We start from the raw sequence: 13,890 nt of genomic DNA, 5'->3' as shown, positions 1-13,890 counted from the left end.
CTGGCAAAGCATTATTTGACAAAGTAAGAACAATGGTGCAAACAGCCAAGATCACTGATTTCGCTTCAGATACGAAAACCGTGCCACCTATGTTGAAAAGTCAAGACACAAACCGTGTTGAAGCTCCTCAAACTCTTACCGACCTTCCTCAAGCTGACCCACATCCACAACGGCGTTCACTTGGTAATCGCCTACGCCAACTTCTTGTGGACATTCAAGATGGTGAGGAATTGGAAAACAATTCTACAGAGTGGAATCGTTCAAACAATTTACCAAAGCTGCCTCCAGTGCAGCTTATGAAGTTTTCCGGAAATGACGAGGATTGGCAGAGCTTTATTGAACTTTTCACCAGCGTCATTCATAACAATCCATCGCTCAGCGGTGTACAAAAAATGCAATATCTTGCTGCTCAACTAGAGGGGCAGCCAAAACGGCTGATCGCGCGTCTTACACTCACAAATTCCAATTATGAGAGCGCACTCAGCATTTTGAAGGAACGATATGAAAACAAGCGTCATATGGTCATGAGTTACATGAACTCTATTGTGCACTATAAAAGACTTTCAAGTGGATCAGCTGAAGACGTTATCAAGTTACATGATTGTATTAATGCATGTCTGGAAGGTCTGAAAAATCTGGGTTACAATGTCACCTCCTGGGATCCCATGATTGTTGCTATCGCTATGATGAAATTCGATACTGAAACCAACCAATCATTTGAAGAAAGCATTGATGACATTAATTCAGTGCCGACAGTAAAAGAACTTCTTAAATTTCTCCTCAAGAGATTTCGCGTTTTACGCACAACATCAAAAGACTCTCAACATTCAAAGGAATATAAGAAGAAATCTTTCCATGTCACCGCCACTCACTCGATCTCCTGCTCCAAATGCAATAAAAATCATCCATTGATCAAGTGCTTCTCATTCAAAAAGCTGGATCCCCAGGAGAGAAAGCAACATGCAGTTAATAACAATCTCTGCTTCAATTGTCTCTCCCATGACAAGAATGAGAAATGTCAAAGCATTAAGTCTTGCTTCAAGTGCAATAAAAAGCATCATACTTTGCTCCACCTTGAACAAAAACGAAATTCTGATAAAAAGGAGACATCCAAAGCTACTTATTCAAAAGATTCTAAAGAAGCAAAATCAGAGGAGCAAGTTAAATCGAATGATGGAGCTGTAGCTTTTCATGTAAACACCAGCTCAGTTGTACTCCCAACAGCTCAAGTAAAAATTCAAGATCGTCATGGCATTTGGCAAACATTTAGGGCATTACTCGACACTGGATCGGGAGACACCTTTATTTCTGAAGACGCAGCACAAATGCTCAAACTTCCAAGACAGAAGGTCATTACCTCAATCAAGGGCATAGGAGAAGTTAATGCCGGAGTTTGCAAATCGACAGTAGATATTACAATAGCTTCACGCATTCAATCCACTCAAAAATGGCATACAACTGCTCTTATTTTACCAAAGTTGTCGTCTTTCTTACCAACAAAGCCTATTTCATCCAGTTTTTCTCTACATTTAACTGAGAAAATTGTTTTGGCGGATCCCAAATTCAACATTCCAGGAAGTATCGATCTCATCATCGGGACTAACATATATGCCCAGATCGTTAAGACCAATCTCAAAAGGGATCAAAATGGACTTATTGCTCAAGACACAGAACTAGGATGGATAATTTTAGGCAGTACCGTCAACCCACGCTCCACCAAGGAAGTAATCAGCATGATCTCCGTTGCTGAAATCGATCGCTCTTTAAAACAATTTTGGGAGATAGATGTGGATGACACCACGGCAGAACAGCAGAAAGAAGAATGTGAGTTACATTTTGCAAATACACATTCCAGAGAACCCGACGGTCGTTATCAAGTGCGCCTGCCTTTCAAAAGGAACGCTGATATTGAGCTTGGAGAATCTCGTAACCAAGCTCTTGCACGTTTTTTATCCATGGAGAAAAAGTTCACAAAAGATCAAGCATTGAAAACTGAATATTCCAACTTCATGAGAGAATATCTTGAACTCGGGCACATGTCTCCGGTGCCAAATTTTTCCGGCCCATCCAATATGGTTTACTATTTACCGCACCATGCCGTTTTTAAGGCTGATAGTACAACCACCAAAACTCGCGTAGTCTTCGATGCATCAGCTAAAACGTCATCTGGTGTTTCATTGAACCAGATGTTGCATACGGGACCCAAACTGCAACAAGACTTGCCGCTTATCCTGACAAGATGGAGAAAATATCAATTCGTCTATACCGCAGATATCGAAAAAATGTTTCGACAAATCACTCTTCATAAGGATGATAGGGACTTCCACCGAATTTTGTACAGAGATAATCCTCGGGAACCAATTCAAGAATTCCAGCTGAATACCGTCACCTATGGTACCGCCCCAGCAACATACCTATCTGTACAAACTCTTCACCAACTTGCAGCAGATGAAGGTCATCAATATCCAGCAGCAGCGAAAGTTCTTAAAAATGACTTCTACGTGGACGACATGCTCACGGGAACACATACTCTTGAGGACGCGAGGCAATTGCGCTCAGACATAATTGCTCTAATGACAAAGAGGCAATTAAATCTTCGTAAATGGACAAGTAACTCCAAAGCTCTGATGGCTGATATTCCAGAACATCTCAGAGAAAAGGGTGTGATTCATCTCACGGAAAATGAAGTAATAAAATCACTTGGTGTGTATTGGAGTCCAGTCAATGATGTTTTCCAATTCACCATCTCAGTCAAGGAACGTTCTGTATTCACAAAAAGAGAGATAGTCTCAGAAGCTGCATCTATTTTTGATCCTACTGGATGGATTGCTCCGGTAATTCTCCGTGCCAAGCTTATCATTCAACTTCTCTGGAAAGAAGATATATCCTGGGATGAAAGGCCACCTGAGTGGATCATCAGAATGTGGAAGGACTTTCATGACGATATAGTCAACATCGAAAAATTGCGGATTGCAAGATGGATGAATTATACCCCTGAGGTCGAAATAGAGATACATGGCTTTGCGGATGCTTCCGAGAAGGCTTATGCAGCCTGCGTCTACATGAGAACAACAAGCAAAGATACAATCAATGTGCATCTTCTTACAACAAAAACTCGTGTAGTTCCACTCAAGGGTAAAGTCTCACTCCCCAGATTAGAATTGTGCGCAGCGCTCTTACTAGCCAATCTGATGAAAATCATTATCGAGGGTCTAGACATCAAGATTGATGCTATCTACGCATGGTCTGACAGCGAGATTACTCTCTCCTGGATCAAGAGAGATGCAGCCACTTGGAATACATATGTGGGAAATCGTGTCTCCAAGATTCATCAAGCCTTGCCCAAAGACGTTTGGGGACATGTTGTGTCGGAAGATAATCCGGCAGATGTTGCCTCAAGGGGTATCTCTGCGAAACAGCTGTGTAAACACGAGCTCTACTGGCGGGGCCCAAGCTGGCTACGCCATCGCCATGATTCGTGGCCTTCCAACAACAAAGATGATCAATTAGCCATGATTGAGAAGGAAATGTTAAAGGCTTCCGGGGCATACTTCTCTTACGGGATGATGGTATCTGAGGCACATGCTGCAGAAGCTTTTGACTCCATAGCTGATCCACCAAATAAAACTGAAGTTTTCCTCAACAAATCTTCATCGTTTAGAAAGTTAATTATCGTCATCGCGCTTTTGTTGAGATTTATTGTGAATTTCAAAAAATCACCAGAGGAAAAGATTAAAGGAAACTTAACTTCTGAAGAACGACGTAAGGCAAGACTTCAAATTATCAGAATGGTTCAAGGAATACATTTTGCAGACGAAATCCAAGCTCTACGTAACAACAGACCTCTTGCTAAGAATAGTAAGATTAAAGACCTCAATCCATTTCTGGATGAAGGCATAATCAAAGTAGGTGGGCGAATCGCCAATTCTCAATTATCATCTTCGGCGAAGAACCCTATACTACTCCCAAAATGTCACACAACTGAAACAATAATCCGTGAAATCCACAATGAAATGTTGCATGCTGGAGCTCAGTTAACCTTAAACCAGATACGCACACAATATTGGATTTTGAAGGGCCTCAGTTATGTTAAAATGGTTCTAAGACAGTGTGTGAAATGTGCTAAGTGCAAAGCAGTTTCCAACACACAGCTCATGGGTAGTCTCCCTACCTCCAGAGTTACTCCAGCTCCCGCCTTTTCTCGCTGCGGCATAGATTATGCTGGACCAATTATCACTAGAAGGAACAAAGGAAGGGGTAACATCAACGAGAAATCTTATATCGCAGTATTTGTGTGCCTAGTAACAAAAGCGATACACCTCGAAGCAGTCACTGATCTAAGTACTGAGGCCTTCCTTGCAGCACTTCGACGGTTCATCGCTAGGAGAGGCAAGCCAACTAAGATTATGAGCGACAACGGCACCAACTTCGTGGGCGCTAGGCGTGTATTGGATCAAGAAACCGCGCTGGCAATCAAACAAGCCACGCAAGAGGCCATACCAAAACTTGCTCAAGAGGAAATAGATTGGACATTCATTCCTCCAGGAGCTCCCCATTTTGGTGGTCTTTGGGAAGCTGCCGTTAAATCTGTTAAATATCATTTAATCAGAGTTATTGGGCTCACCAAACTCACTTTCGAAGAATTGGCCACTTTATTAACTCAGGTCGAGGCCTGCGTTAATTCAAGACCTATCGCTCCCATATCAGATGATCCGAATGATTTGGAAGCACTTACGCCTGGTCATTTCTTAATTGGTAGGGCACTCACTTCGCCTCCCCAAGTCGATCAAGCTGATCTCAATCTCTCGAGCAGATGGAAGCAAGTTACCAAGTTGCACCATCAACTTTGGAAAAGATGGTCGCTTGAGTATTTAACTACACTTCAGCAGAGAACTAGATGGAGAGTGAAAAGGCAGACGCCGAGGATCGGGGAACTGGTTTTGTTAAAAGAAGATAACACCCCGCCACTTACATGGGCTTTAGCGAGGGTGACAGAGCTTCATCCTGGAGCAGACGGGCTAGTACGAGTTGTTACAATCAGGCTTAAGGGACAGAAAACAAAACAAGCACCAATTCATAAATTAGTCAAACTTCCTATTGCCATAGAAAACGAGGCTGAGCAGATGATGTCACAACCAGAAATGTCCACCCAACCATCCAACACTGAAGTATTAAATGAAGACTCATCCACGGAAAACCAATCGTCACATAATGAAGTAACGCCATCGCGCCAAACCGGAGCTATTCCCAGACGTCCAGTTACTCGATCTATCACCAAAGCGGTTCTTCTCACTATACTTCATTTTTTAACAATCTTTACGTTCGTATTTGCTAACAACTACACTTTGATGACACCAAACCCAGGACTCTACATTGAGAAAATAGGTGCAGCTCATCTTAGTAGAGGAAAATTGAGAATGGAATTGTCTTTTCCAAGATCATCCTTCATCAGTGAATATAATCAAACCATGAAAATTTGGAATCAAACCAAGCAGTTATGTGAAGATACAAGAAAACTTTACAGCACTTCCCAATGCATGGTTCTCATTCAACATCTGGAACATGAGAAGGATTTACTGTTAAATCAACTCTCAGAGATTCAAAATTTCATTCCAAGGAAACGTAAAAAACGAGGGATTTTTGGCTCATTAATGAAGTTTATTCTTGGCAACGGAGATGACGACTTGTATACCCATTTAGACGCTCTCGGCCACAATCATAATGCACTTTTACAAACGATGAACCAACAAACTCTCCTACTGAACACTAGGATTTCTCAATCCAATGAAATCACCCAGCAAAAAATGAAGTTATTTAACGAGAGAGCTCAACAGCTTCAGCAAACAATCACAGAAATGCAGCCTTGGAACATACGAACCGACCACAATAAACTGGAGATTCTCATGTTAACCACATATCTGGGAGCCATTGGGTACTTTCAAGAACTAGAACAAAAATATCACTCGCTACTTCGTGTACTTACCAACAAAGGAAGTGGAATCGAACTTATCACTCAGGTTCAAATAAACGAGAGGATTGAGGCAGCCCACAAAAGACTTGACGCAAGTCTCATGGTTTCAAAGCAGCTTCAACAAACTGTCAACTTTAAGATGAACAACGAGACACTTTTCGTTTATGTCTATTTTCAGATAATCGAGACGAAGGTATATGAATTGATTCATCTAACACCTATACCGAGTCATCTTTATAACAACACGTTCGCACTACAAGACATCAATAGTTCGCTAATGGGAGTGGACTATCATGATCAGCGATACCTTGTCATGAAAGACTCTGATCTGGAACGATGTCACACGTTGCAGCCTGGTGAATACATTTGTGAAGCAGACATAGTATATGAGCTATCCCAACATCCTTCCTGTGCCATTGATGAAGTATTTAGCAGACATGAAGGGGAAATCTGTCCTACCAAGAAGGTTGCTGTAAAGCAGATTATCTGGAAAAGGCTGTACAGTGAGAACACTTGGTTCTTCATGGCAGAACGACCAACATCAATAGCCATTCTGTGCAGTGGATCTCGAGAGGAACTTCTGCTGAATACTACGGGCATTCTGCAAGTGAGGAGGAATTGTTTTGTCAAAACAAAGGCGCTTACATTGAGGGCCAGCATCACCATGAACTATCAAGTTAATGATATGTTCAGTCGTTCCATCTTGTTCTCTGAAATCAACACTACAGAGTTCAGGGAACAATCACCACTTACTTTACAATCATCAACCATCATCAGAAGTTCTGAAGACATCTTTGAAAAGGTTGCTCAACCAGTACCTACCGTGATTCCATTGATGTTATCTCCAACGCCTAGGAACACTACATCCTACTCCATAGGAGGGATAGTTATATCCATTATCCTGATCATCATTTTATGGAAGACACGACAATGTTGGTTGAAACCACTACAGAAGAGTTGCTCAAGCAGACCAGCAAGGGAGCAGTCACCAGATGCACAACAAGAAGCAGATAAAGCATCAACCTACACCCTGCCTTTATCCCACCGGTTGCGGCGTATTCTACGAAGAAGTGAGAATAACAAGCAGCAGTCCGGCGGCCCCCAAGATGTTCCGGACGAGGAACATTTTTAATTTTAAGTAAAGTTTTATAATCCCACGAGCATGAAAATAGCATATTTTTAGGATTAGTTTTTGACCATAATTTGAACCGTTATCCTATTTTTATATGCAAGATCAATTTTCTATACTCTTTAATTCCAAGTATACTTAATACCATTTGCTAGATCCTTTTAGTTTATCCAAAAACCATATGAATCCTTAAAGATGTCACATAGGATTTTCAAACCCATTTTAAAAGTAGTTTGAATTTGAATTCCGGATAGAAAGATATATCTACAGATTCAGGCTAACATAAATTATCATATTCTAAAGGATTCATCCTTAATATTTAAATATTTTAAGAGATATTAAAGAATTTCATTTTTAATTGAACATTCACCCGGTGAATGACCGATGAAATTGTGCGTCATTGGGTGCAAAAGAGAAATGGGAAAAATGCAATTCTGCAGATAGGGCATATACCAAATTTTAGGGACCTAGCATAATTGATGTAAATAATGCTCATAGGTGGGAGTGGAAGAGATTTTTGTATAAAAGACCATAATTTGTGAAAATAAATTCAGATTCGCATCGAGAACCCAGGACTTCTCATTTCAGCGGCAATAAGTAAGTTGCCTTTTCCTTATTTGCGAATTTCCTTGGCCTACTTTCAGCGGCACATACAGTGCCTTCCACTCCAGCGGCCAAGTATTCTGGCTTCTTCAGCGGCATTAGATTGCCTATCTTCAGCAGCCAGAAGAGGCTCCGCTGCCTACCACTGCGGCTTTAAATAGCCTTCTTTAAGTGGCAGCCGGGACTTTAAATATTTGAAGCACCTTCTATCCTGAGGCATTCGTGCCCAGTGCAGAGATTCAAATCTCTATTACGTTCTGGAGGCATCAGAATTCTGGTCGCCATAACTGAGGGGCATCTTGCCTATATCCCAGTGGCATTAAATTGCCGTTACCAAGGGCGTCTTTTAAAAGACGCCGAGCGACACTGAAAGGATAGAAAGCTTCGGGCATTTATCGTCCCAAAGAGCAAGGAAATTTCTTGGCGAGATCTGAGAAATTTTCTTCCTCTTACTGGCTTCTTTAGCCTATTTTGGAGCCTACACTGAGCTTTACTTCTCTAAATTTTGGGGTAAGTTTAGTACGCCTGTCTTTTACGACAAAAATTTCTTGATCGTTTTTATATTGAATAGGCTCTGATCTTTTCTGATTAATTTTCTTAATAATATTTTCTTTCTTTTTATTTATTTCTGGAGTAATTTTCACATAGAAATCATTCTGATATTTCATCAACAATTCCAAATTTGGAGTTAAACTTTCATCATATTTTCTTCCAAAGAATAGTTCGAAAGGAGTATGTTTCGTCGTCGAATGAATTGAATTGTTATAGAAGAAAATACATTGATTAATTTTACTTTCAATGGAATATTCTTTATATTCAGGTGTATCATTAGCAATTCTAAGAAGTTCTAAAAGTGATGAATGGAATCTTTCGATTGGAGCATTAGAACTATGTCCTTTGACAGAGGTAATGTGAAGATCTATTTTAGAAGATGAGCAAAAATTTTTGAATTCAATCGAATTAAATCGACATTCTTGGTCTAAAATCAATAGTTTAGGTTTTCCGTAAGATGAAAGGGACAGGTAATCCTAACCGGCTTATGTAGGTGAGATTCTTAACGTGAGCTAACTCGGAGTGCATGCAAATTCGATTTAGAGCTGAAGTTGGGAGACGCCATTCAGTTATCTTGAATAAAATTCGTGAAATTATACAAATTTTGTATTTAAACCAAAATATCAAGGATTTGGATGAACTGACAGAAAAGTGATATATGGGTGAAATGTAGACCAGAATGTTCTCTATAATTTTCTCATAGAACATGATCTCATCGATTACTCAGAAGCCAAGATAAGCGAGGTTTTTTGTTTCTTAACTCGTTTTTTCATCCAGAGTTCCCCAAGTAGTCATTTGTTGAACTTCAACTATATCAAAGAATTCTTGTATTTTGCGGGACTTTCCATTTAAACCCCTATTTTAAGTGTCTTGGTGGAGTAGAGGCAGTCAAATTGGCATCTGAGTGATTTCAAAGCGTTATTATGGGAAAAATCAATTTTTTCACACTTAAACGGCAAAATCGGAGTGATAGCGTAGTCTGAGTGGAAAATGATGTATGGACGAAATGTAGAGACAAATGTGCTCTACAATTATGTCGAAGTAATCATCAAAATCGGTTTAGCGACAGTCGAGATAATTGAGGTTATGTGATATTGAAATTGGTTTTTCGACTGTGGCGCCCCTGGTGTTGGTCCCACGAAGTTCAAATATTCTAGAAAGTTGTAGCATTTGGTGAGATCTTTCGTTTAAGCCCTCATTTATCAAAATCGGTCACATAGAACCGGAGATATGATTTTTTGAATTTCGTGAACTTTGACCCCTCATATCTCCGGTTCTATTGAAACCACAGCGCACATACGCACCATTTTGGAAACGTCCTAGACTGGACTACAACATACTAAAATTTCATTAACTTGCACAATGCCGTTTTTGAGAAAAGTGACTTTGAATTTCGATGAATTTTGACGCTATCACAGCGCCACCTGTGGTGACTTTTTGAACTTCCATCTGAAAGTGCTCATCGAGACGAAACCAAAAAGGTAAAATTTAGGTCGCTATGTTAATTAGAACCGGAGATAGAGGCCGGTCAATGTTCGAACTTTGACCCCTTATAGCTCGGGTCAGGGGTTATGGATCGACTTAAGGTTTTTTTGTTTGATAGGTATAATCAACGGCTACAACATACTAAAATTTCAGCCCGATTGCATAAGGAATTTTTGAGTTATTTAACTTTTAAGATTTAAAAATTTTCTTTTTAAAAAAAAGCGCCCCTAGCGGTGGTTTTATGAACTTGCGATGTTAGAAGGGGAAGTGGCATTTCACGAGAGCTTTCCAAAAAGCCCTCACTTTTTAAATTCTGACAATTAGAACCGGAGTTATGGCCATTTTAAGAAAATTTTTTTGGACCCTTATAGCTCGGGTCAGGGGGGTCGGGGGACCTTAAGTTTGATATTTATGGAAAGCTCTAAGACCCAGCTATAACATACTAAAATTTGAGCCCGCTCGATGCCATAGGGGCGGAGCTATTGAGAAAACAAAAAAAGGAGGGTCTTCAAAATGGCGGAAGGAGGGGTGGGGGGTGGGGGGTCAATGCACCAAGTTGCAATTTTCACCCGATATATAACCTTTGGCGAAAACCGCAAGTCGATATCTTTTTTAGTTTAGGAGCTATTAAGCTCCAAAGAGCGGCCGGACGGCCGGCCGGCCGGCCGGCCGGCCGTCCGGCCGCTCTTTGGAGCTTAATAGCTACTAAACTAAAAAAGATATCGACTTGCGGTTTTCGGCAAAGGTTAAATATCGTATGAAAATTGCAACTTGGTGCATTGACCCCCCACCCCCCACCCCTCCTTCCGCCATTTTGAAGACCCCCCTTTTTTTGTTTTCTCAATAGCTCCGCCCCTATGGCATCGAGCGGGCTCAAATTTTAGTATGTTATAGCTGGGCCTTAGAGCTTTCCATCAGTACCAAACTTAAGGTCCCCCGACCCCCCTGACCCGAGCTATAAGGGTCCAAAAAAATTTTCTTAAAATGGCCATAACTCCGGTTCTAATTGTCAGAATTTAAAAAGTGAGGGCTTTTTGGAAAGCTCTCGTGAAATGCCACTTCCCCTTCTAACATCGCAAGTTCATAAAACCACCGCTAGGGGCGCTTTTTTTAAAAAGAAAATTTTTAAATCTTAAAAGTTAAATAACTCAAAAATTCCTTATGCAATCGGGCTGAAATTTTAGTATGTTGTAGCCGTTGATTATACCTATCAAACAAAAAAAACCTTAAGTCGATCCATAACCCCTGACCCGAGCTATAAGGGGTCAAAGTTCGAACATTGACCGGCCTCTATCTCCGGTTCTAATTAACATAGCGACCTAAATTTTACCTTTTTGGTTTCGTCTCGATGAGCACTTTCAGATGGAAGTTCAAAAAGTCACCATAGGTGGCGCTGTGATAGCGTCAAAATTCATCGAAATTCAAAGTCACTTTTCTCAAAAACGGCATTGTGCAAGTTAATGAAATTTTAGTATGTTGTAGTCCAGTCTAGGACGTTTCCAAAATGGTGCGTATGTGCGCTGTGGTTAAAACAGAACCGGAGATATGAGGGGTCAAAGTTCACGAAATTCAAAAAATCATATCTCCGGTTCTATGTGACCGATTTTGATGAATGAGGGCTTAAACGAAAGATCTCACCAAATGCTACAACTTTCTAGAATATTTGAACTTCGTGGAACCAACACCAGGGGCGCCACAGTCGAAAAACCAATTTCAATATCACATAACCTCAATTATCTCGACTGTCGCTGAACCAATTTTGATGAATACTTCGACATAATTGTAGAGCATATTTGTCTCTACATTTCGTCCATACATCATTTTCCGATCAGACTACGTTATCACTCCGATTTTGCCGTTTAAGTGTGAAAAAATTGATTTTTCCCATAATAACGCTTTGAAATCACTCAGATGCCAATTTGACTGCCTCTACTCCACCAAGACACTTAAAATAGGGTTTTAAATGGAAAGTCCCACAAAATACAACAATTCTTTGATATAGTTGAAGTTCAACAAATGACTACTTGGGAAACTCTGGATGAAAAAACGAGTTAAGAAACAAAAAACCTCGCTTATCTTGACTTCTGAGTAATCGATGAGATCATTTTCTATGGAAAAATTATAGAGAACATTCTGGTCTACATTTCACCCATATATTACTTTTGTGCCAGTTCATCCAAATCCTTGATATTTTGGTTTAAATACAAAATTTGTATAATTTCACGAATTTTATTCAAGATAACTGAATGGCGTCTCCCAACTTCAGCTCTAAATCGAATTTGCATGCACTCCGAGTTAGCTCACGTTAAGAATCTCACCTACATAAGCCGGTTAGGATTATCTGTCCCTTTTCTTTGCATATTTTGCAGGAATTTATCAATTTTGTAATTTTTGATTTCATTTTTGGAAAATAAGAATCTCGTCTTATATGAAAATAAATTTCATTTATTCCACGATGTCCGTTGGAATTGTGTTGATTTTCAATAATTTTGAATCTTGTTCATTTTCTTCAGTAATATTTTGAACGTTTTTGATACATTTTACCAGTTTAAAAAGTTTATTTCTTGAGAAATAGTGTGAGTAAATTTCTTGTATTCGAGTAAAAAGTTCTAGATCGGGACAGTAAATTCCACAGGATTTCTTGGGCGGCATAGCTGTCTTTAGAAGCCAAATTATCATATCGTCATTATAAGCTGGATACTGAAAAGTATGACGTTTTTTTGTTTTGAACAATATTTCAAATTTTGAATGAGGGGTTTCATTGTTTTTAAGACAATTATTTGATTCGAAAAGTCATTTAATAAATTTTCAGAAATTGGAATATTATCTACTGTATCTTCTTGAGCGCTATGGACTGTATCCATTTCGTCAGAATATTGAGTGAGAGATGAATCTCTAGATTCAATTTCTTTTTCGTTCATATTAACTTCTTCGATTTTAACTCGAGAAAGCGCATCTGCGTTAGAATTAATTTTTCCAAGTTTGTAGATTATCTCATAATCAAATTCTTCTAGCTTTAGACGCCATCTAATTAATTTAGAATTGGGTTCTTTAATTGAAAATAACCATGTCAAGGGTCGATGATCTGTATAAATTTTAAATTTTCTACCAAATAGGTAAGGACGAAAGTATTTGGTTGCCCATACAATAGCTAGTAATTCTTTTTCGATTGTAGAATACTTCTGTTCCGTATCAGTTAATGTTCTACTTGCGTAACAGATAGGTTTATCATGTCCTACATTTCCTTGGGATAAAACTGCACCTATAGCAATATTTGAGGCGTCAGTTGTAAGAATGAATTCTTTATTGAAGTCAGGGTAGGTGAAAATAGGATCATGCATTAGTAAATTTTTACAAATATTTACGCTTTTTATAAATTCAGGAGTATGTTTTACTGTTTCTCCTTTTCTAAGACATTTTGAAAGTGGTTTTGTGATTTTCGCAAAATCTTTAATAAATTTTCGGTAATAACCAACTAACCCTAGAAATTGTTTTATTTCTTTTTGGGTTTTTGGAATAGGAAAATTTTTAATGCTTTTTATTTTTTCAGAGTTAGGTTTAATTCCATCAGCGGAAACAATATGACCTAGAAAAGCTGTTTCTTTTTGAAGAAATTCACATTTATCCAATTGTACTTTTAATTGAGCTGTTTCTAATTTTGAAAATACTTTATTTAAATTTTCAATGTGTTCTTGTAATGAAGTGGAAAATACAATAATGTCGACCATGTAAACAAGGTGAATTGTTCCTTGAAGTTCTTTTAAAACATTATCCATTAATCGTTGAAAAGTTGCTGGAGTATTCTTTAATCCGAATGGCATTCTTATAAATTCATAATGTCCATTTTCTACACTGAAAGCCGTTTTAGGTATATCTTTAGGATGAACTGCTAATTGATGAAAACCAGAAGCTAAATCTAATGTAGTAAAGTACATTCTTTTTCCGAGTTTATCAAGTATATCAGATATATTAGGAATAGGATATTTGTCATCAATTGTCTTTTCGTTAAGTTTTCTGTAATCTGTAACAAGTCGCCATTTATTTTTACCACTTGCGTCCATCTTTTTAGGGACTATCCAAACAGGGGATGACTAGGGTGAATAACTAGGTCTTATTACATTGTTTTGTAACATTTTTGAAATTTGAGATC

Source organism: Phlebotomus papatasi, unplaced genomic scaffold (genome assembly GCF_024763615.1).
Source record: "Phlebotomus papatasi isolate M1 unplaced genomic scaffold, Ppap_2.1 HiC_scaffold_129, whole genome shotgun sequence".
NCBI lineage: Eukaryota > Metazoa > Arthropoda > Insecta > Diptera > Psychodidae > Phlebotomus > Phlebotomus papatasi.
This window is presented reverse-complemented; position numbering follows the sequence as displayed.